Below are 23639 nucleotides of genomic sequence, written 5' to 3' on the forward strand. Positions count from 1 at the left end.
GCAGCATCAGCGGTGCCAACCCATAGCACCGATGTGAGCTCAGCAAGTTTGTTTTCTATTAGAGCTTTCACTTACATCATGGTGTATTTAATTCCATTGCATTGAAGTGCTTATAGACATTGGTCCATCTCTGCAGATAGATTTGGGGTTTTCCCAAAGATTGTTTTCCCAGAGTAGTGTGAAAGGGAAAAAATTTGTTTTTAGGAAGCTGGATGGGACTATAACGACTTTTAGTGATGGCTGATTTTTGCCATGTTTTTCTGTCAAACACAAGGCTAGTGGGTCAGTGTGAAGGTGGTGCCTGGAATTATACCTACTCTTTCAAACATCCTTTTTATGCAACCAGCATGTGACAAACTCGCACATCAGACACCATACATGGGATAAGTCTCTCTTGTCTTACTCCACTGAGAAATGGGCATAACATCACTAATATGCCTGACAAAATCAGGTCCATATCTTGGAGGAGAGGGGAGATACTAGGAGCACAGAACTGGGGTACAACTCCTCCTCCCTCAGTCCTGTGCACTCTTGTCAGAGGGGATGCTGGCTAATCAATAATGAACATCACTCAGCAGATGAGATGTTGATAACTTCTTGAAAGATTCATAACATTTATCTGTGATGTCTCCATTAATATTATTGTCAGGTAAATAACTCAAAATGCACCACCTCATTTTTACACCTGTCATTTTGTTTGACAGATCTCCCAATTTGATACTCATGAGAGAACTAATACTCTGTATTGTCCCCTTTGCCTAATTGCAGACAAAAGGCCATTCATCAGGTGGTGGTGGGCGGTGTACAATGAGGTCGAGGCAATCCATCACTGCTTGCACTCCTCAGCAGACTCGCCAGGCAGCTCTTGTGGGCTGCAGTGGTGGAGGCGAAGTTCCCAGGATGGTGATGCCTGTTGGAACTTGTGGGGATGATGAAGTCTGACTTAGGCTTGCAAAGGCATTCTGGGCACAGATCAGGGCTCCTCCGATCTCACACCTCTGGCTTTGGTTCTCACTGCAGATGGCCAGCACATCCTTAAAGCACCGCATCATCACCTCCCCTGCCAGCCTGTCATTTATGGATACATCTGCACTACATGGCCAGTGCTCACTGCTTTTTAGCCTTTTCTCTTCAATCTTTCATAAAGCATACCATTCATTTCAGTATATTTTCCCAGATTACATTTTCTAACCATCTATAAAACCTTGAAATTAAATCTAGCTTTAAGGTTAACATATATCACTTCCATTAGTAATGATCATTAATCCATAGGTTTGGGGTTAAGCACTTTTAACCATTAGAAGAAACTTAACTTTTTATTGCAACAGAAAGCAACCTGTGAAAATAAAAACATGACAGTCAAAATATAAAAAGATCATTTAGTGCCAGCAATGAAAACTCAGAAATCAGCAATATTACTATTTTTTCTAAATAATAAATATTGTGGTAGTGCCAGGGTACCAATTTTGGTCAGGAGTTGGGGTGCTAAGCAAAGTATTAATGTACAGCACATGGGGTACAAGGTGGACCCTGTCCCAGCTCTCCCATGAGGTACTTGCTGCAACTGGAGAACAACAGAGCAGCTTGCCCCTGATCCGGGGCAGATGCTTCCATCTTCACCACCTTCACCTCCCTCACACAGGGGAGGTTTTCTTTCCTTTTGAAACCTCAGAAATCTGAGGGAAAAGAAATTCAACTCTTCTCTCAGCTGTAGCCATGGAATGAACAAAAGAAGGACATTTGTCTAGAGCTGAAGTTAACAAATCTGTGCTGGTGTCCTTTAGCAAAGAGCTGGCCGTGGCTAAATCTGCATCAAGATGCTGTGCTAACTGCAAAAATCAGTGAAAAATTAATCAAATTAGATGAATCTGTTATTTTTAATAATGAAACAAATCCCACATATTCTTTCATTAAATTCATACCCAGAAGGGACCATTAGGATAATCTAATGTGATCTCCTGCACTTCATATAGTAATTTCTTCATAACACATGACTGCTTCTTCCAGCTTCCACATTGCTTCCAGATAATGCCGTGGTTTTCATGCACAGACTCCAGGTCCCTGGGTAGGCTCTTCTGGCTGTGAACTGATTTTGGTAATCAGAATATTCTTGTTCCTGGTAAAAGTTTTCTGCTTTTGGTTTTTAGCTATTCCAGTCAACTGTGCTCATGCTGCAATGCACCACATGCTCAGTCTCCATGGGACATCTGTGAACAGTAGTCCTGCTGCCCATCGGACATCCCTGGGAGACCTACCTCAGGATTTTCATAGTGGAAGGACACTACAAGTCCACCTCATCTGGCGCGTCTCTCCAAACTGTTGCCAAAAACGTCCCTCTCAGAGTCCAGCTGCATTCCCACTCTTGCTGAGGGCAGATATGCTGCCTGATACCTGTATGTCCACAGGTCTTGTTCATCCTCTCTCTCTTTCATCACTGAGGGTTCATACCAGAAAAAACTACATCCACCGCCTGCCCTTCATCTACTAGGCAGGTGACCTTGTCATAGAAGGATATCAAATTAATTAGACAGGGCTTTCCCCTGGTAAGCTCATGTTGACTGTGCCTAATGATTTCATTGTCCTTTAAATGCCTTTCAATAGCACCTAATAGGATATTCTCTATAGTTTCTCCATGTACTGAGGTTAGACTAACCAGTCTGTCCTGGGTCTTCCTTATGCTCATCTTGTAAATTCTTACTCTTGTTACATTCCTGGACATTGCCTCCTTCTTACCAGAACCTTCCTCACCCCAGACAGGGCTCCACCGAGTGGAATGTCCACATGATCTCCCCTCACCACAGCTGATCCACAGGGCTGAGCTATTGCCACCCAGATTATTAGCACTCACTGATATATGTCCTCTGCAACGCAGTATTGTGTTAAGGAGAGATCCCTATGGCAACTTGCTAGAAACACACCGAAGAATGATGGCTTCCTGGTTTTGATTACATTTTTAGATCATTTAACTGTTTTAAATCCATTTAATTTCTGAGGCATTACTGAGTATAAGGCAATTTTTCAAAATGCCTGGGGCAGTAAATCAAATTATTTCAGGAAACCTGTTTCATGACAGTTACCTTCAGTCAGCAAAGTTATCATCTCCCACGGCAATTTTCTTTAAGACACATGCTTCATAAAACCACTTTCCTTGGCATTAATTGCGCTACAGAACTGAAGAATTCATTAGTGATGACATCTCAGATGAGTTTTTTTCTATTATTATTCCTGGGCCTGACAACTGGTCATTGGTTACCAGAATTTTTGTATTTACCCTTTTTAAGCACAGATACTAATATAATTTCTCCTTCTTAGCAATTGATCCATTGTTCTGGGGTTTGTTAAAAAATATTATTAATGGCTCAGAGTATTCAACTAATTTAATTTAATTCTCCTATGTACAAGTTATCTGATCACGTCAATGAGAGTGTCTTTAAGCAGTACTGTCCCTAAGTAGGTAAGACAGAATTTTGATTGTTACAGGCATGCAGATTATTTCTTTCTCTTGTTCTTAATTCTACCAACCATCATATTCACCTCTCATGCTCGTTTCTATTCCCTAAGGACCCAGACCGGTTCTCATTCATCGTTTTCCTTTCCCCCATTCCTGTTCCAGTTGTGCACAAGGGCAGCATTCAAAGCCCTTTCTTCCTCTTTTCTTGTGGCTGCAAGGCACACAGTGCCAGACACCCCTCCTGTTGCCATTCTCTTTTCTTTTTCCCAAACATTTCTTGATTTCAATAAGAAAGAAGCCACCTTGTTTTCAGTGTGACTGCTAATGCTTTCTTGTTATTTTCCAAGAGTGTTGAGTTGTAGGATCTTTTTCTTCGTATGTGCCTTGAAGCCTAACTCCTCTATGTTCAGCTGTGTTGTGTCTCAGCCATGTCTGAGCATATGCACCATGTTTACTCTCTCCACGTCTTTGCTTTTCCTTGCAGAAGACAGAATGGAATGGCACCACAATGCACCTTGTTGTCAATACACTTTGCTAGAAAGCCGATTAAACACATCAGTAAATAATATCTTAAAAAAAAAGAAGTAACAAAAACTGGGGAAAAAATAAAAAACATTTTCTCTAGAAAACAATAAGAGTTTATCATAAAAAGCTGCACTCGGGCTGCCTGCTGGTTACTATGAAGTTATCCTGGCTGGAAAATGCCCAGTTGCCAACTGGGCAAACCTCTTCTGGCTTCTTTGACATCTTCAATTTAAATTTTTCTTTATTCTTCATCCAGCAGTTTTTCTTCAGCATCACCTTTTATGGCAGCCAGACCGAAGACCAGGCAAGGAGTCAGAGACTATCTAGATGGTAGTCCTGCTGATCCTACTTTGCCATATTCTTGGGTGGAGAAGGCAGTGTAAGCAGGACCAAGATCCTGGACAATCCTACTTCCTACTCCCCACCATGATGCTCTCTATGTGGGCTTGTGTGGGTTGCGTTACACCTTACTTGCCAGTCATTGCAAGGATAATTTATAGATGGATTAAGCTGGCAGAACGGAACAATCAAAAGACAGTGCACAGTGCTGACTCGTCACCTCCCATGGCAGGCACATTTGCTCTAGCCAAGTAGCACAACAGCTCCCCTTGCAGAGAAGTGGGGAGCAGAGAGGAAAATTGTACAGGATTTATGTGTCTAACAGTGCACATCCCACCAGCTAATGCCCTGTACTCTAGGTACAACATTATTGCATACGCATAATCAGGAAATAAAGAATTTCCCATGGCTATTTTGGCTTGATTTTCTAGGTATCAGCTGATATGCAGGGAAGCATTTGCCTACTGAGTACAAACATACTCTGTGACTAAAGTGTGCTCACAGCAGACTGAAATGTTAGTAACAGTATCACGTAAATGTCTTTTACCTTTTGCTATAAATTCAGAATTTTAAATTACTCATTAAGGTCTGTAAATTCTCTAGAAAAAAACCAGAGGTTATTCTTGAAAGGAACCCATGTGATTTTTTGAAGAAAATGAGTGAAAAGGGCAATCTCAGAAATAGCTTACAACAGAGGTGTCTGAACAGATCCTGATTAAATTTGGCCTTGAGGTAGTGAATGAATCCAGCTCCAAATCTCAGAGCAGCACTTGGAGGGTGCAGGCTGAGGTGGATCAAAAGCCAGAGCAAATCTTGTCACAAGCCCCTGTGAAGTGAAACCAATGAGTTTTACACAGCTTTACTTAAGGGCTTTTATGTGTGTAAAAATCTCAACCATAACATGGCACTGACGTCTTCTTCATTTAGTTTTCATTGATCTCTTTTAAAAATATACATTGAAATAAAAGCAAACACATGCATGAGCAATGGTAAAATAAACAATAGGAGGCCAGAAAACACACATGTACAAATAATGAGAATTACCTTCTGCACCAGTGAGAATCTAAAGAAAAAGCTTCTGCTGGTCCCTTCCTGCTGCCCTGGCCAGGTCCCTGGTTCTGCCTTTCCCCAGTGTCTGGGTGATGAATTAGGAGGAAGAGGCAGGACTCTGACAGATTTTCAAGCTTTAAGATTAAATGCTTGAAAATGCAGCAAATAAAATTAACTTGAAGAAAAATTATCATTTCCCCATGCATTAATATCAATCCTGCAGTACAGAAACTACAAACGAAAGATTCTACTAAAGACTTAAAACACAAAGCTATTACATCTCCCCAGCTGCTGGGGAGACCCTGAAGCTGCTTTGAACAGCCCCAATGTAAAGAGTAACTAACTTGGCTGGCAGAGCCACTTTGCATGTTGCATAAAACACTTTATTTTTTGATTTTGTTTTAATCTATTTCTTATTCTAAAAGGAACACCTGAGAACAGTTATAATCATTTACTCACTGCACATATATTTTAAGAGTGTTCAACACCCCCTTGTTTGAAATTCAGTGGCCAGCGGGGTAGGTCTTTGTGGAAAAGAGAAATGGAGCTGGTCCGCTCAAATCCCATTGCCTCTACAAAATGCTTTTATGGTTTGCTGCAGCCCAACTACCTCTTTGTTCCACAGCATATATATTTTAGCTCTGGATGGCAAAAGCAGCTGAAATGGTGTTTTGATTGAAAAGTTCTTGATTTACCACTGTGGCAGTAATGAATGCAAATTTCTGTGCCGCCAAAGCATTACACCTGATGGTGCAAGCTAAGTAGTTCTGTGTTGTCATCCACAGAAGAGAAGGTACTGATTCGGTCAACATTTTAATTTCACTATTGATTTAATTTAACCTAATAGTTTACTTTCCAGAAGACAGGGGTTTTTTGCAGCACTTGTTACATGCAAGATGTTTTACTTTTCTTCCTCTGAACTGAAAATAAAGCAGTGACTAAGCTACAGACTGCAGGGCTGTATAAGCTTAGTGCTTGCCAGAAATCAGGAGGGCAGAGTTCAGAAGGAGTGGACCAGTCCTGCAGCCATTTTTGCCTGCAGGCAGCACTGGTGGGTATCAGTCATTCCGGCTGGCTTCGCCTGAAAGTCTGAGAAGTGTTACTTGGAGCAAGGCTTTCAGGCTTACCCTCCTTATGGGTGTCCCTCCCCCTTCCAAAATTAGTGACAGATTGCAAGCGCTTTGGTTTAATCTACTCTAAATGCAGTGTTATAAACTGAAAGATAATGGCAAAAGCACTGATTTTATTGGATTTTGCACAGACTTTGCAAAGGGAGAGGTCACCACCTGTAAAGCTCATCCCCTACTGTCTGTGTGTCTCCTCTCTGTCTCCCTGGCAGGGATGCTGCCATGCCCTGTTGATGTTGGTCTTCATCTCACTCAAAGGCAAGAGCAGGACCCTCCATGGGAAGGCAGAGTCCCTTGCCATGCCCAGCCCAGCAGCGAGTGTGGGGACCTAGACCAAGGCATTGATGTCCCTGCAGCAGAAACCAGTGGAGGGAAGATACCTGATGGGACCTGCTCATCTCAGCCCAAACCAGTCAGAGCCAGGACCAAGCTGCAGGTGAGGTCGGAAGTCAGTCAGGGGTTCTGAGACCAAAGGAGGTACAGCGAGATGTACAGACACATCTGATGCAGTGCCCCAACAGCCAGCAAAGGGATTTTACCACCCCAGATCCATAAGTCCCCATCCACGGCCACGGAACTTTTCCTAAAACGTCAGTATTGGTCTGCTAACATTGCATGTTCGGATATGTTTGTACCATCAGATTGATAACCCAGTGGTGTTTGTGTTTAGCATAAAAGCCAAATTGCATGCTCCGCATTCTCTCAGCAACTGAGGAGCAGAGAGACTTCTTCTAAATTTAACAACTTTGAATGTGTTGACATACATCAAATCCAGATCTGGGGTAGGTTTAAGTGACACATGTCATCTGACTGGAAGGTTTATGTGTCTGCCAGTGTGAACACAAAAAGGCTCAGTGTGTGTGGGGAGAAACAGAAATAAGATCTGTGACAACAAAATTTGCTTGCAGATAATTAACCGCATTTGTAAATAAGTAAGGACATATTTGCACCCCTTTTGTTTCTTCTCTTTATGACCTACAGGTCAGGTCTTGCTGTGAAAATATTAACAGTGAACAGATTTCCCAGTCACACATCCAAGCACTCACTGAAGATGTATTTGCAGTTCTCAGACAGACGTGTTTGTACTAAAAGAGCTCTCAAGCCCATGCAATGAGAGTTCCCATTGAGCAAAGCAGGGTACAAGGTTCAACCATGAGGGTCCAGCTGTAGCGTCAGAGCCATAAATAACCAAAGAAAGCTGCTCTGGAAAAGGAACAAAATCCTTTGAATACATGATTAGGAGTTGAATGAAACCTTCATATATACATAAATGTTTATCTGTGTTTTTCCAACCAGAACATGACATTTTCCCAGGAATACTTACCTTGCTTACTGTACCCAGAACATCATCACTATTGCTGAAGTACAGAGCAGCAAGCATTGATCTGAAAGAAATAGATACACCAAAAGTGTCCTGGAGATCATTGTGCTCAGCACCTTGAGCACCCTTTACTGCCAAAAGCATGAGGATGATGCTGTAGCTGTAGTGTATCTAGCTTGAGTTGTAAAATGTGCCCTTGCATGTGAGGAAATCCATCACCAAACTCTTGAAAGAAGTCCTGAATCAGAGAGAGATAGGATTCTGCATCTTCTCTATGTAGATTCTTTACACTAAGGTTATAACCTCTTTCTTGGGTCCAGCTAATCAACACCCTGGACTCAAAAGCCAGTATGGATTTTCCACAGCACTATTGATTGCAATTCTAGTCTAATCCTTTTTGTAAAGAAAAGGAAAAAGAATCTTTAGTTAAGTCTCTTCAGGATTCTTAGATGTGCTGCTGTTATTAGAGTGAGGAAAGGACTACAGAACAGGTTTGAACACTTATATCTAGTCACCTTATGCATTACACAGTGGTGATTTTTTTTCTCTCCTACAAAACATCCAGAAAATATCAGGATTCAATTGCTCAGGAATGCCTGGATGCAGACACACAAATATACCCACTTAACCTTGTTCCCAGCACATCTAATTGAGTTTCAAGAGGGAGCAGCAAACTGCCTTCATGCACAAATGAGGAACAAAGAGAAATAAACATTAAGGGAAGCTGCAGGATCAAGCATCAGTTGTTTGCTCGTGCTATACAGAAGATCACAGTTCATTTATTGCCCATACTAATGTAGGTAATCACATGTATGTAGATATGCAAATTGACGCATGCATAGTTTTTAACATTCATAACACTGCAACATTTTTTACAAACCTGTTGAGAGCACACTCAAGTTTCATTCTCTCCTTAATTGTTTGGAAACAGATTTGATACTTATCACACATTTTCCTGTACTTCTAATTGCATGGAAAGCAATCTGCAGCGATGGGTTTTGCATATATTTCACTGCATTTTCTGACATGAATGTCTATGCAATTGATTAATGACATGGATATTCTTACGTGTGATGCTTTTATGGGCATTTGCGTAGGGCTGCATTGATCTCTCATTTGTAAAGTTGCCGTAAGTGGCAGGCAGGAGCTGAGGAGGAGATATGTGGCTGTGGGGGCTTTTGGAGGAGAGGAGCTGGTCCCAAGAAGCTCTATAGAGCAAGCCCCTAGTCCAACAGGTCTCAGAGAAATAAGCTCCTGCAGCAGATTCGGAGACACTGGGGCCACCCAAGCAACTGCATACTGATTTAAGGTGTTTTAAGGCTGGAACAGACAAGCCACTTGCATGCCTCTCGGACCCACTACGTTTTGCCCCAGAGTGCCTTAGAACCCAGCAGATTCTTGCCACTGTCTGCCTTCAGCAGATCTGCGACCAGTGTCTCACTTGGCTTCTGAGTCTTGCTCTGTGGACAAAGCTGTGCCAGACATCTAGACAGACATGGACATGAGTTTTTGCAGGCCACAGGTAGCTGACCATGAGGGGTGATGCCAGGCACTGCTGAGCTGGTCTGACAGAAGCAGGGCTCCCTAGGGAAGGGCTGTGCCCGCTCTCAATGGGGCTCTCCTCCAGCACAACACTACCAATCCCAACAATTTCTCTAACCAGGGTTTTGCTGTTGAGAGGACAATGGGCTTCCCACAGTCTCATTATTGTAGCTACATGTTCAAACCTCTCTATTTCCCAGCTCCTCAAAGTGTCCAACACCACAGCTCTTCTCTGACTTTGTGTTAATAACAGGCACTAAGCAGCCTATGAACCCCCAGGGAAACCACAAGCAGCTCTCCTGCTCATCTGGGACAGACTGCCAGCAGTTGCTGCAGGAGGAAAAAATTAAATTTTAGTATTTATTCAAACTGAAAACAAGATGGAAATTTGAAAACAATCTCAATTTAACCCTGAAATTTCAGGGATTTGCATTAAAACACCCACTACCACTACTGAAACTGGATTGCCAGGCTGCTCAGAGCACATAACTATAATTTAGCATGGCAGCAGATTTTTCAAATCATTTTTGTATTACTCATTTTGCAGAAGTGTGTTTCTGCTGAATTCAGTTCACAAACCAAACTTTGGTCAGATCTTTCTTATATTTCTTTCACATCTCCACTTATGTGAAGTAAATAATTTCAACTTGTTTCATTCTTAATCTGCTGTTTTATAGGGGAACCCACTTAACCTCATCAAATTTTAAGTCTAAGAATGACTGGGAAATTTAAAGTTACTGAAATTTTTCCTTCTTATTCTACTTGACTATCAGTCAGTAAGAACAGTGAGTAAGATCTTAAGACATCTTGATTCATGTTGAGATTTAATTTCCCTCTTGTACTTTCCTTAAGAAAGAAGTCTTGCACTAATACAAAAGGTCAACAGAAGAGTTATAACCTGCAGAAACTTAACTCCAGTTTCCAGAAAAATACTGAAATAAACAACTGAGCCAACTGTATGTCCTCACAAGGAAACAAAGGGAAAATAAAAAGTCAACATTGATTTTTCAAGAGAACCTCAAGTCAATTCATTCTAATATTTTTTGGAGGCACAGTGGTGGACCTCATGGGAAGGAGCCTTGAACAAAGCTTCCTATGTTTGTGACTGAGCAAGGCAAACACTGCCCAGGTGAAGCCGTTGCACAGCAGATGGGAAAAACCTTGGAAACCTGCCTTGGAGAATAACAATCATTATCCAAACAGACGAACAGACAGGGCAGAGCTTTGTAGCATGCATTGTACATTTGAAGAACTCTGTCCATTTCTGGGCACTGAATGTCAACTGGTGAGATTTAGGAGAAGCAAATTGCCGAATAACATTGAACAGTGTTGTTTAACTGAAAGCAGAGAAAGGGCACGGTAGTTTTGACATACATGCAAGATTTCTGTAAGAAAGGCAGGATAATCTGATCAAACCCACAAATAAGAGCTCTAACTCCAGTTTAGATGCAATCCTCAGCCTAGGCATTAGAAGGGGGAAACTAATGACAATGTTTTTCGCAGAAATACACATTTCGGGAGTTTGTCAGCTGCAGTCTGTATGAATCTGCAAGATAAGCTCACACATGGACACAAAGATGGGCTTCAGGGTTTATAGTTGTTTGCAGTCATGAATTTTTATGATCCCAGAAGGAAGCCAGCTTCCATAGCATGTTGTGATCAGGGTGAATGTGTGGGCTGCTAGATCAAGCCAGATCTTGTTCAAAGTCAAGCCAGCTACTAATTTAATCTCAAATTCTTCCTTTTAGAAACAAACATCCACAGCTCAGTCATTTTAATCTATTACAACCCCTTGGAGAACAAAGTACATGCACTGAGGACAGGTTCCGCATTCCTCAAAGTCCACATGATGCTCTGCCAGGGCAGGCCATAGCTGAAGATGACATGAATAAGGACTTTCTCCTGTGCCCCAATGGAAGGAAAAAAGCTTTCTTGCATGCTGACCTTGAGCTCCAGCAGCAAACCTCCAGCTAGTGCACTGCAATTGCCATGCTTTGTTCATGGTTCCTGGCAGAGGATGGTCAAAATCCATCCTAAGTGAGGGTGCACAGGAATTTATAGCTGGAAAAAAAACCAAAAAAAATCAAAAAGCTTTTTCAGGCAGTGCCCTGAAAGTATCACATAAATACGTACATGCTATTAGAAATCACTTCTAACGAAAGGAGTTGTTAATCATGAAATTGAGTATACTTTTGGAGAGTGCAGAGAGCATTGAGAGTAGAAAGGGAGAAGGTAGAGCTGGTGAAAGTGATCCAGAATCACCCATGTAGAAGGTATAAGGAAGTCTGGGAAAAATATTGGACACAGCAGCACACAGCAGTCAAAGAAACTCATCTGCAAAATTATCCATGTACCTCTGCAATCCATTCCTATTCCTTCAATGAACACTCTGTGCAACACTTCACATCAAGATGTGATACAAATATTTAATGAAACATATAAACAGTCCTCAGGATGTTTGTTTTAAATAATGAATAAAACATGAACAGAGGGTTCCTATCACTTAGCTTCTAGTATTTTCACCCACTGTAAATTTATTTGAGAGGCCCCATTAGTGTTTGAATAATACCAGGATAGATGTTCCTACTGTCCTGAAAGACAGGCATAAAAAAAAAAAATAAACCCCAAAAGCATGGAAAAGCACTTTTGTTTGAGAGGTTACATGAGATTATGTGTTTTTGAAAAGTGCCTCACCCCTCTCGAGGTGGTGTTTGTATGGGAAGCATTATCCTGCATGGAGGTGCCCTGAGCTGGTTAACCTTTACTGGAACACAAGGAACAGGTACCTGCACAAAGCGAGGAAAAACATCTTTTCTATCAAATTAAAGGGATAGAATTTAGTCCTTTAAACTGATTGTAAGCTGTAAAGATTTTTTGTTCCAGTAAAAGTATTGATCAGTAGGAGATTTGCATAGTCATCTTTCATTGTATGGGGCATTTATGCCACCAACAGCTATTGCAACCTTGATTAAGTAAAATAGGGGGAAAGTTTAAAGTCTGCATTTAACTCATGCACATTTTTTTCACACTACCAGAAAAAAAAAAGATTTTTTTTTACTAGAGTAAAGCTATTTAATGTATGCTTTGTTTTTCAATATATTCAACTAGCAATAGATGCTGGTTTTGCCATAACATCCTGTAACCTTTAATGGCTTGCCAGATTTTCAGTGTGAGCATGAGAAGGAAAATAGTGGAACAGCTTCAATCTGATTTTTATACCCTTTTAAGTATTTCTCAGTAACAAGAGCTCTAGCAGGAATGCCATTTTTAATTACAAGAGTTGTGCTTTATTTGCGTATTAAATCACAGTCCTCTGCTTGGAGGTGGGCAAGAAGGCTTTCTAATGTCACAATGAGAAATTAGACTCAATATTTAGACATTTCAAATGGCTTTTATTTTCTAATTCTGATAACTACAAATGACCTCCCATTGATACTTACCTTTTCCAGCGTGCTAATGTATAATATATACTCAAGCACTGGTAATCAAAAATAAATGCAAAGAGGTTTATGTCTGAAAGCTGTGACTTGTGCCCCAGCAGCGTTTTGTGGGAAGCTTCTCCCTAGGAGCAGTCACACCTCTGGCACAAGCTGAGGATGGTGGGCAGCATGGGGTCTGCTGGGATGCTCCCATGGCAGCCCAGACCCAATGCTGCTTCTCCAGGCTCACTGAACCCTCCTCACCCTCCCCACCAAGGAGCTGCCCTGCAACCCACTCCCAGCCATGGTGCTGCCTGAATCCAACCACCTGTTTCCAAATTTCCACTTCAAAAGAGAGTGAAGTTGAGTCCCATGTGTCTGACGGGAGACACTTCCCCCCACCCCAAATAATGTTTCTCTGCAAGTCCCTCAATCACAGCATCATTCTTCCCTACCCTATTTCAGCACAGAAACTGACCCATCTGCCAATTCAGGCCGTATTTCTGTGGTGTTATGCCCCAGGGTGTAGAAGCCACTGGGGATGCTGGGAGGGGTGAGCTTGTACCACACTATCGGGAGCATCAGTATGGACTAGAGCAAAGCTCAGAAACCTTCTCCCTGCACTCCTGTACAGTTATTTATGAACTATAGAGTCCCTTGGTTTGCAGGGTCATCACCCACTGGGCCCGAGGGGTACACAAAGAACATGGCAAAGGAGGCAATGCAGGCACAGGGTCATACGCTATTGCTGGCCATATGCAGTTCATCCAACTATTAAGTTGCATCTGGATTTTTTCCCTGTAAGATTTCAAGTCATGCTGCCTATTCCCATGATCAAGTAAGGAACACTTCAGAGAACAATTAATTTTTCCAGGGCACAGAGACACTAATTTAAAAAAAAAAAAGGAAAAAAAGAAAATGGTCGAAGTACTGCCTACACCCTCCATCCCCGCCCCTTCCCTGCCAGCAGTGGGTACATAAGAGCTGGGATTTCTTTTTCAGAGCAAGATCCAAAAAGAAAAGCTATGAGACTAAAATCAGACATTGAGTGCCTGAAATCAAAACCCATATAAGTGATGGACATTTACCCTTTCTCCCAGGCTTTAGATGTGTCTGCAGGAAGAACTACAAGTGCTCTTGTACTGCTGTAGCAGGCAACAAAGGCAGCACAATCCCAGGCCCCCTGAATAGCAATGTGAGTGCAACGTCTTGGCGCCCGGGGAGCTGGCAACGTGGAGACCAAAGAGGCAGCAAATCCTCTCATGCTCAGAGATCAAGCAGAAAAAGTTCCCAACAGGATTCCAGGCATGTAGAGTGATGCTCACAGTCATAATAGCACTGTTAGTAAAATTTGATGTGGCAGGTGGGACATCTTTTGCTGGGAAATAGAATCTAATCTTTAGAACATGAGTTCCTGGTATGAGTTGTCGGGAGCATAGCAGGGACAAGACTGCAACAGCTCCACTCTGATTCACTGCACTCATGAGGAACCCTTCTGAAACATTTAAATTGAGAATGAGTTCTTTGTCTGCACAAACTCTCCAGCAGGACCAGTTCTGTATATATTTCTGTGAGGAAGAAGACGACAAGCGGAATCCTCTTACTTTACAATTACATTACACAGGATTTCTCAGCCAGGAATCTGGGAACCGCAGTAATTTCAGGTACTTGCCCAGGAACCTCTGGTGGTATGGCAGCACCAGCACACTGTCTGTGCCCCAAGGGGTGAAACAGGGCCACGAGGATTCAGGGTGTTCCTGTGGGACCAGATTCTCTCCACTTTAATTCCTGCAGGGCTGGGACCATTGCAGACAGCTGGGGCCAAAATGGGGAGGTGGGCTTATCACAGAAGAAAAGTCAACAGAGTAGGTCAACAAGGGCAGTGCTGTCTTACTGTGTATGAGTGCAGAAATACAAAGCTTGTGCATACAACAGATATCAGGCACAGTCAAGCACTGTACACATGTACAGTCTGTCTTTCCCGTGTGCTTTCCCTCCTCCAGGGTAACTGCGGTTCTTCCTGTGGAGTGAGCAGCTGCCAGCCCCTGCGCCTCAAAATGTGAGAGCATACGAAAGACTTGACCATAGAATTGTTAAGCCTGCTGCTTGCTTTCTCTGCCTACACAGAAATACGATGAAGATTATCTGTGCTAATGAATTTGACAACTTACAGGGGTTTATCATCTTTCAGGGACTTCCCCTGCACTTCGGCAAAGGCACTGTGGAGAGTACAGACACAAGTATTGAGGTTACTTTTCCTGATCCTCCAAGAATTTTTAAAAACAACAATAAAATCAGCTAACAAATTTGAAATGCAGTTTAGTAACTGATCATTTTAAAACAATAGATTGCAAAGAACACCTTTTCTTCTGGTACAGTTTTAAATTCCATCTGCTATTGTAAATAATAGACTTCCTGCAATCTGTGAGCACATGAAATCACAGGCATACTTCTTAGAAGCTGAATGCTTCATAACAGAAAATCCTTTCATGTCTATATTTTATCATTCTTCATATTTTTTGTTTTCAACACAAGTAGTTCATATATGCATATTAGAAACACAAGGTAACTCTGAATATATTCTGACTTTCTCATCAGTAACTGAGTCTTACTGAGCACATGATGACTTTTTTTGTCAGGTAACTATGGTGATACATAGGAGGCTGGGATTTCTTGTAGGTTTTGTTGTTGTTTGGGTTTGGTTGTTTTGTTGGTTTTTTTTAAAGATAGGCATTGTCCTTTTTTGTCTGTGTTGGAGTCATGGTTACTAAAAAACTTTTTTGATAAGATAATATAAATGAAAATATAAGAATAGCACTTGTTGGTAAACACCACGAATCAAAGGTCAAAGCAGGCTGACAAACAGCTGTGGCACTTTGTTTGCCTTCATGTATACCCATTTGTTTTTACATAACACATTGCCACCGAGGTGAAAATTTGGAACACAAAAATAACATATTTGAATAGAATGAGGTCAGGGTGGATTTGCCAATCTGGTTTTTGAGCATGCATATTTAAGCCAAAGTTATATCACTTACTTAAATCAAGGTGCTATACTGCTGCTCTCCTGTGTTTTGCTGTTTAGCTTTTTACAAAAACACAAATTTCACGTAAGCGTTGTCTAACACAAGTATCTCAGCCCTGTGTTGTGCATTTCTTGCATAGCCTTTGGGGATTGTACAGGCTGAACTGCTAAAAATTAGATATCCCTCTGATAATAGTGATCATCATCATAAATGATGAATACCCCAGCTAGCTGCATCAGCTGTGAAAGCATTCCCAGCATGAGACTTCTACTTGCTTTCTGTGGAAGCCTGAAACATCAACACATTCTTATAAAATTATTTCCTAGACGTAGGTGTGATGTGGTTTAATGTTATTATCAGACAGACCAGGGGAAAGAGGTCGTTTCAACAGGCTGAGCCACTTTATTGAATATGTCTATCATGGTCAAGAACCTACTCCAAGGATCTTGGCACCCTCCCCTCTTTAACCCACACTCCATTCTCACAGGCAGGATGAGTGAATGCCCAGACATCCAGGTAGTCAAACAGAGACAGTTAATGTGCAATCAGCAAAGTAAAAAGCAATTATGAAGCTGCTGCAGGGGTTTTGTAATCCAATGACTCCTAACACATAATATCTATTTACAGAGTACAAATACGTAGTGCCTTGAAGATTAATATCTTTGCTGATACCACACAGCTTTTGTATTTCCTTTCCTCTAAAATTCAGCATCCCAGCCTCCTCCACAGTCTAACACCTGCTTGAGGACACCGTGGACTTTTATCAGATGAAGGCAGAACAGTGTTCTGTTTCAGAACACTGCTCATCCAGATGCACACAGAAACAGCAAATTACATATAGATTAAAACAGCAGTTTAGCCAAGCAGAAAGGTCAAGCAAAGAATTTTTTTTTTTTTAATTTACTCATGCATCAGACAAGTTTTCAAAACTCTTACAGATTTTCCTTTCTTCATAGCACAGTGCTACTAATATAAAAAACTTCTGGTTAGCCCTTATTACTCTAGTAACGCCCACCACTGAGTTGACAGCAGCTGCTCCTGGCAGGGAGAACGTACCACATACCTTGACCCTCCAGCTAGAATTATCACACCTCCAGCTGACAACAGCAGGGGAAAAGGAACTGCTGAAATATACTTTTCTAGCCCCAGTACAGGAAGGCTTTCCCAGATGGAGATAGGGAGGCAGAGACCGACCCACTCTGAGCTGGGCTTAATGCATCTCAGCTGAACTAGATCATGGCTGGGCAGATCTGGTAGAAATTATGGCCTTCTGTCCACTTCAGAATAAGGTCACTGCTGAGGACAGCTGTTTCCCAGAGGTGCCCCAGGAAACGAGCATCTCTACTGCTCTCTCCGGAGCACATTGCTGCCGTCTAGGGATGTGCAACAACGCAAGCTTGGGCAGAGGCTGGGGGTGCTCTAGGGAACAACAGCTTTGCCTCCTTGAGGCTTTGCAGACATTGCAAACATGGAAGAAAAGGAAGGCATATAATCACAGAAATAATTGCTGAGAAACATCAGAAGGGGTTTGTTTGCAGAGTGTTCTCTGAATCTCACAATAAAAGGGCATAAAAAGGACAGTAATTGGCCACTTGGGATAAAGTTAATGGTAAATACTCTAATAAAAAAAAAAACGGACTGTGCTTCAAGTAGATCGCTTATCATGGTATTTCTCCAATATAAAGACTTCTTCCTACACCTCTGTACTTTTATGCTTAATTTGCCAGTGACTTCTACAATTATAGCATCTAATCAAACCAGAAAAGAACCTTTTGTTGCTCTGAATTAGAAAACATATCTGCCTAGGTGGAGAACTTTTCTCATGTTAAATTGCCCTCTCTGGAGCTTGGTGTTATGCAGTTTGGGGCTGGGACACATATGGCCTGGAGGTTTTTGGTTTTTTTTTGACTAAGCTGAACGCAGAAACATGTGCCTGGGAACTATGGGGTCTAAGAACAGCAGGATTCATCATGATTTTTTTAAAGTGCAGTAATAGTGTTATGAGACTTCAAGGGAAAAAAAAAAAGGTTTTATTCTTTACCATGGAGGATTTTTGCATTTATATGGAAAACAATAATAAAATAGAAATTGGTTTGTATTTATAATGGAAAACAAACCAAGCCAACGGCAGGCTGACCATGCCTCTGGTTTCACTGCAGAGCTCTGCTCAGTTCACCAGGATCACTCTGGGAAACAGTCTGTCAGTGCAGAGCTAAGCAGGGATGGTTTTCCTCCAGTGGAATGGCAGAAAGCAGTGGAGCACTGGCACACAGGAAGGCTGAATTAGGCTCTAGTCAGACACACATACAGTATGGCAGTGAAACCTGTGTGGCTGCAGCCTGAAACACTGAGGTTTTTTGGTTCCAGGCATTTAATACTTGAGAAAATGAAAAAGCATGTGCTAAAGGGCTTATCGTGCTCTTGTTGTTTCTGTTGAGATTAGAGGGAATGTTGTCAATGGCTTTAGCACAAAGGAAACTCCGCTGTTCTCTTATAGGCTGTAGAGCAGTATATATTATGACATTATATATATATAAAATATATTATGACATTAACTTAAATTCTTTCCTGAGTTCAATTTAATGTTTTTGCATGGTACGCAAGAGAATGAACTATTTCAGGCACACCAAAATCATAGCTGGCTTTCCAGTTGCTGCTGCTTTTGAAAAAAAGGATATGATGCAGAAAAACAAGTCCTGTCGCAAATCACAAGCTGGCCAGACTTGAAATTTCACTGTTGAGTATAGCACCTAAGTAAATTTACCTTGCTACACTTGGTTGTTTCAAGCAAAGCTTAGAAAAATCACTGACAGAGATCTATGTTCTTGCTTTCTTTTTTTGACAGTGTTTGGAGAAACTACATATTCAACAGCAAATGTGTATGAGAAATCCATGCAGAAAAAAAATCAGCACAAGGGCATCAAATTAATCTAATAAGGGTGAGCACTGAAAAAAACCCCTGTTGATTATACACCTGGAGAAATTTGCAGTACTCTATCAAATCTTCAGTGCTCAGTGTCAGACTACACGTAAAATGTTATACATCAAAACTGTACAGAAGAGTGTCCTAGGTGACATGGCATGGTCTGTGATAAAGAAAAAAAGGCTGCAAAACTGTTATCATCCTTTTTCAGTCTTAAACTGTATGAAAGCTGTTATTTTTAATCGCACAGTGTATGGGTGGATAATTCAGAGTGAATCGTATAATCAATGACTTTCACCGTTTTTTTCTTTATATATATCATCTAGGGTCACTTCTCCTGCATGCAATGATCCTTTTGAAATTATTCTCTGAATTATTTGGTTCATTTGTTCATTTTTCAAATGAAATTTAGTAATAATACGTCTGCCTGGGAGGCTGATGTTCAGAATTTGCATACACAAAAATGGCATTGTAACTTCAAGTCATTTGACTGCAACAGAAAGAGCTCTTCCAGCTAGACTTCTGGTGCAAATACAACATACACATTAGATGTATTGGCTGTAATTTTTCACCTCAAAACTTCCTACACTGTTGAATCCACTGATTCAATAACAAATAAGATCCACGATCTATTTACATTTCAGATACAGGATCATAAATTCAGATTAACTCCAGTGAAAATAACAGAGCTTTGGACATGTGAGATCAGGATAAGAGCCACCAGATTTAAGCAATGAAGATCCAAGCAATGGAAAGTAAATTTGACAGAAGAGATGAATAATGGTAAGTGCTAATTGCTTTAGATCTCAGTACAGCATGACGAAGATGCCTGCTTGCTTATTTCCTAGTGATAGAGTGTGGATAACAAGTTTTTTATGTTGGTGGTGTTCTTTTCCGTATTCATATTATTTTGTGTGACCTATTTTCAAAACCATTATCCTTTATGTGTCATGGAAACTAAAATGACTGTACAAGATCTTGGTTTTGTACTGGCCAAATAAGCCAAGAATATACTTTCCATTTAAAAAAACATGGTCTATTATAACTTCTGTTTGTCCTCTTGAAGGAAGTAAGGAAAAACTCCTTGGTGCTTTAACAATTTCTGCCAAGAAAAGAGGAAAATCTCATAAGATATTTACTTCAACGTTTTATCACCAATGCATCATTCGGTAGGAAAATGCCAAAAGTAATCGCTGCCTGTTGCTGTTGCAGTGTTAAAAGGGGCACTAAAATTACACTGTGCTTCCACTCCATTTTCAGATCAGATTTGCACAGGTCCTTGAACTGTGCACTTTTAAGGTTTGTTCTTCCTGCCAGCACTCCCACTTACAGCTACTGACATTTATTTCCCTATTTTTGTCTGAATAAATGCAATTTATTGGAAACAACTACACTATCAAATCAATAAGACATATGGTACACATCTAAATACAAATGAAGTTGTACATGTAATAATTCTGCTAGGATTTTAGAGCTACATCTTTTAAAATGGTAGCTGCAAGGAAGGCATAATTGCCAGAGTTCTGTAATGAAACAGAAAAGTGTATTATATCACCCCAAACTGGCATTGGTCAGTCATGTCCACTGGCATTTATGGGTTATTCTTTCCTCCTTTGACATGAGCAGCTTTTCCTGGGCTTGAGAAATCCTTTCTAACAGGGGGCCCTAACTTCTCCTTAACCACCCATAGCTGGACACTGGGCAGGTGGACATAGCATCGTGGCAGAGCTCGCTGTTGACAGTGTATCCAGGGATCCTCAGTCCAATCTCCTCTCAAACTAGACCTGGGTACTCAGAGCCACCTCTGCTGATGTCTGAGCATCTGCAAGGATGGCACTCAAACAGCGCCACTTCACAGCTTGGTCCAGTAGTCTTCATTAGCCACCTTCTCAGATTGGAACAGAGAAGGTGGTATTATTGCTAAGTCAAAATAATGCCTTTAAACATCACCAGGAAAGGGTAAAAATTGTTAAAGTGACAATAATGTGTAGCTGAAGAGGACATCTTCCACCACAGCTTGCCCTGGTGAAGAGCCAAGTGGTGTTACCTGTGACACGTTGGACATGTCCTGCAGAAAAACCTCTTGACGTGGTAGGTCTGCAGGCGTGCAATTGCACAATGGGAAGGAGCAGAGAGGGGAAATGCCCATTCTCAATCTCCTAGAAGGAATCATCAAATTTCCTTATATTTTTAGTTCTCAGAGAAAAGAAAGAAAAAGGCTTCTTAATGGTGCTTTAATCTGGAGCTGTGGCCATTTACATTCTCATAGATAAGTTTAAGAGAAATTATCTGGACCACAACACAGATTTCACTCATGCAGATCTTACGTTAGTGATTTCTGATAATTAAAACATCGATGAATAGGAAACGAAACGATAGTGTTATGTTCTAATTGCTCATTTAGTGCGAGGATAACACAGTACTGGATGCTTCTCATCCTCCTATTTTTTAAGGGGTATCATGTATTATAAGCAATGTGAACTGAATATGGGAAAGGTTTTCATCTGTTAGTATTTTCTGGCATTAAAGAAAGAAAAATTGGGTGATGTAATAAAGTGAATAAATATTAAATCTCCTTGTACAAAACTGAAGGAGAATTTTGACACAAAAAAAAGTGTGACAAATTTGGCCTTTTATCCTCACCTACCTTTTCCTTCAGCTGGAAGGCATGGAGGGTGGGAAGTACCTGGCTACACTCCTGGGAGTGCTTCCCTGGCTCTGCTGGGGTGGGACCCCCAGCTCAGAGTGGATGAGCCTTGTGGCTCAAAGGAACACGGGTGGGAAAAAGGAAAATAAGGTTTTTTTAAGGAAGCTTTCTTGTGTGCTTCAAACACAGGGAGTTTACTACTAAACGTATGAAAGAAATACCCTACTATTCTCCTTTCTTTATACTGTTTACCCTACTACATTATTTAGATTTAAATTATTTATATTATTTATCCAATTTAGATTATTATACTGCATTAATTATATAATTTTTATTATTTATGTCATTATATTATTCATTACACTTAGCTCAGCTTTTGCCAGACCATATGTATTGTAGAAATTTATTATCTTCATCTCCTAGTAAGTTGGCAATTAAAATGAAGCTGGTCAAGAACTCTTCTTACTTCCACTCTTTCTTCATATACATGCATTTATTTCTACATATCTGAAATTATAAAGACATAGATAATAAAAATACTTTTAAAAATCCTTATTAATTAAAATGTCTTTAGATTTAAATGAACAGTACATAGGAAAATCCATTGTCCAAACATATGTAATCAGTGATGAGGATTCAACTCTGATATTTTTCTATTTCCGCCTTATGAAACAAGGCCAAGAGTACTTTTAGGCTTCAGCAGAAGGAAATCAAGGAGGCATCTGGGCTGGTAAATGCCACCCACCTACCTACACAGCTAAAGCTAAGCATGCGCATAGAGCCTGTAATCATTCTGGAGACTTATGAAATCTGTATTTTGTCTGAAGACATTTCTTGAACCAGAAGAAACTAAGGTCATCAAGGCAAAAACTCACTGAAAATTACTCATTCAGCTCACCTACCTCGTGGGACACTTTCCATTTAGCTAACAGTCATAGTCTACAAGGCTGCTTAGAAAAAAATAATTATTTTGCTTGTTAAATAATACTTGCATAGCTACAAAAGTGTGTTAAACCCATTTCTTTGTTAAATAAAGTAGAAACAAGCTGTTTACAATTGTGCACCAGTAACTTCCTAAACTGGTGTGTAAGGTGAGGGGAAAAAAGGTCTGGAACCCTCTCCTGGAAATACTGTTGACCATAGAGTCTTCATCACCCATGGATGAGATAGCTGAAATGAAAGAATACTCATGTTTGAATATTTGGAAAGTGCTGCCTAAAAGATCATATTTTATATTTAATTTAAGAGTTGTTGAAATTAGATATAGCATTCAGGGAATTATGTAATTGAGCTTAACTGACAAGGTATTGATGACCTCCTTCTCCCTCATCAGAGAAGTCTTAGCACCTGTCTATAATATGAAAGAATGAATTTCAGAAACGGTGAGAGGATATGTTCATATCCAGATGGTTTTACATTACCTTGACCACCTGCTCTGCTGCTGGTCAGTCACGTCTTTACAGTAAGATGATAAGAACCCGTGTCAAAGAAGGGAGATAAAAGATCAATAAATATTTAAATTAAATTACACGTTAATCAAAGACAGGAATTTTTGTGACATTTACCCAAGCAAACCTGGGGAACTCAGGGAAGCAATCACTTATGTTCCTGATTATCTTCAAGCTCACAGGTGTCCCAGCGGACTAGGAAAGGAACAGAGTATTTATTTTTAAAAAGGGGGAACAAGGGAATTGCAGACTAGTCAATCCATATTCAGTGCCGACAAAGACAGTGAATCAAAGCATCAAGCAGGTGATTTGTTAAGAGCCAGTGGTAATAAATAGAGCTGGCTACAGTGATTCTCAGTTTCACTCAGAATTTTGGGCTTTGCTGCTGGTGTCAGTCCAAACTGATAGTTAGGTTTATGCAGAAGAATAAAAAAGTGATAGAGCAATATCGTAAACATTGGCAACTGTCTGTTTGTTTCAGCCAGTGAACTTACAAGAGCTAACTGAAGCAGTTATTGCAGTCAGATCTTTCTTTCATTTCTTTGGAACTTTCTTAAGTTTCACACATATAGGTAATTTTTACAATCTTCTGTATTTGTTCATCATGGCTTGAATATATTTTATAAGTACATTTGTGTAAAGCGTTCTTTATGAACACTTTACTTCAAATACTCCAAAGAATAAATGAATTTTTTTTTTGTAAGATTTCCATGCTGGTTGCCCATACTTACCTGTCTCACTGAGAACCCAGACTGGAAAAAAAAACCTCTTTCAGCACAAGTTTAATTTGAGACCTTGATCAAGTTTTAAGAAGCCATGGG

Source organism: Phaenicophaeus curvirostris, chromosome 8 (genome assembly GCF_032191515.1).
Source record: "Phaenicophaeus curvirostris isolate KB17595 chromosome 8, BPBGC_Pcur_1.0, whole genome shotgun sequence".
Lineage (NCBI taxonomy): Eukaryota > Metazoa > Chordata > Aves > Cuculiformes > Cuculidae > Phaenicophaeus > Phaenicophaeus curvirostris.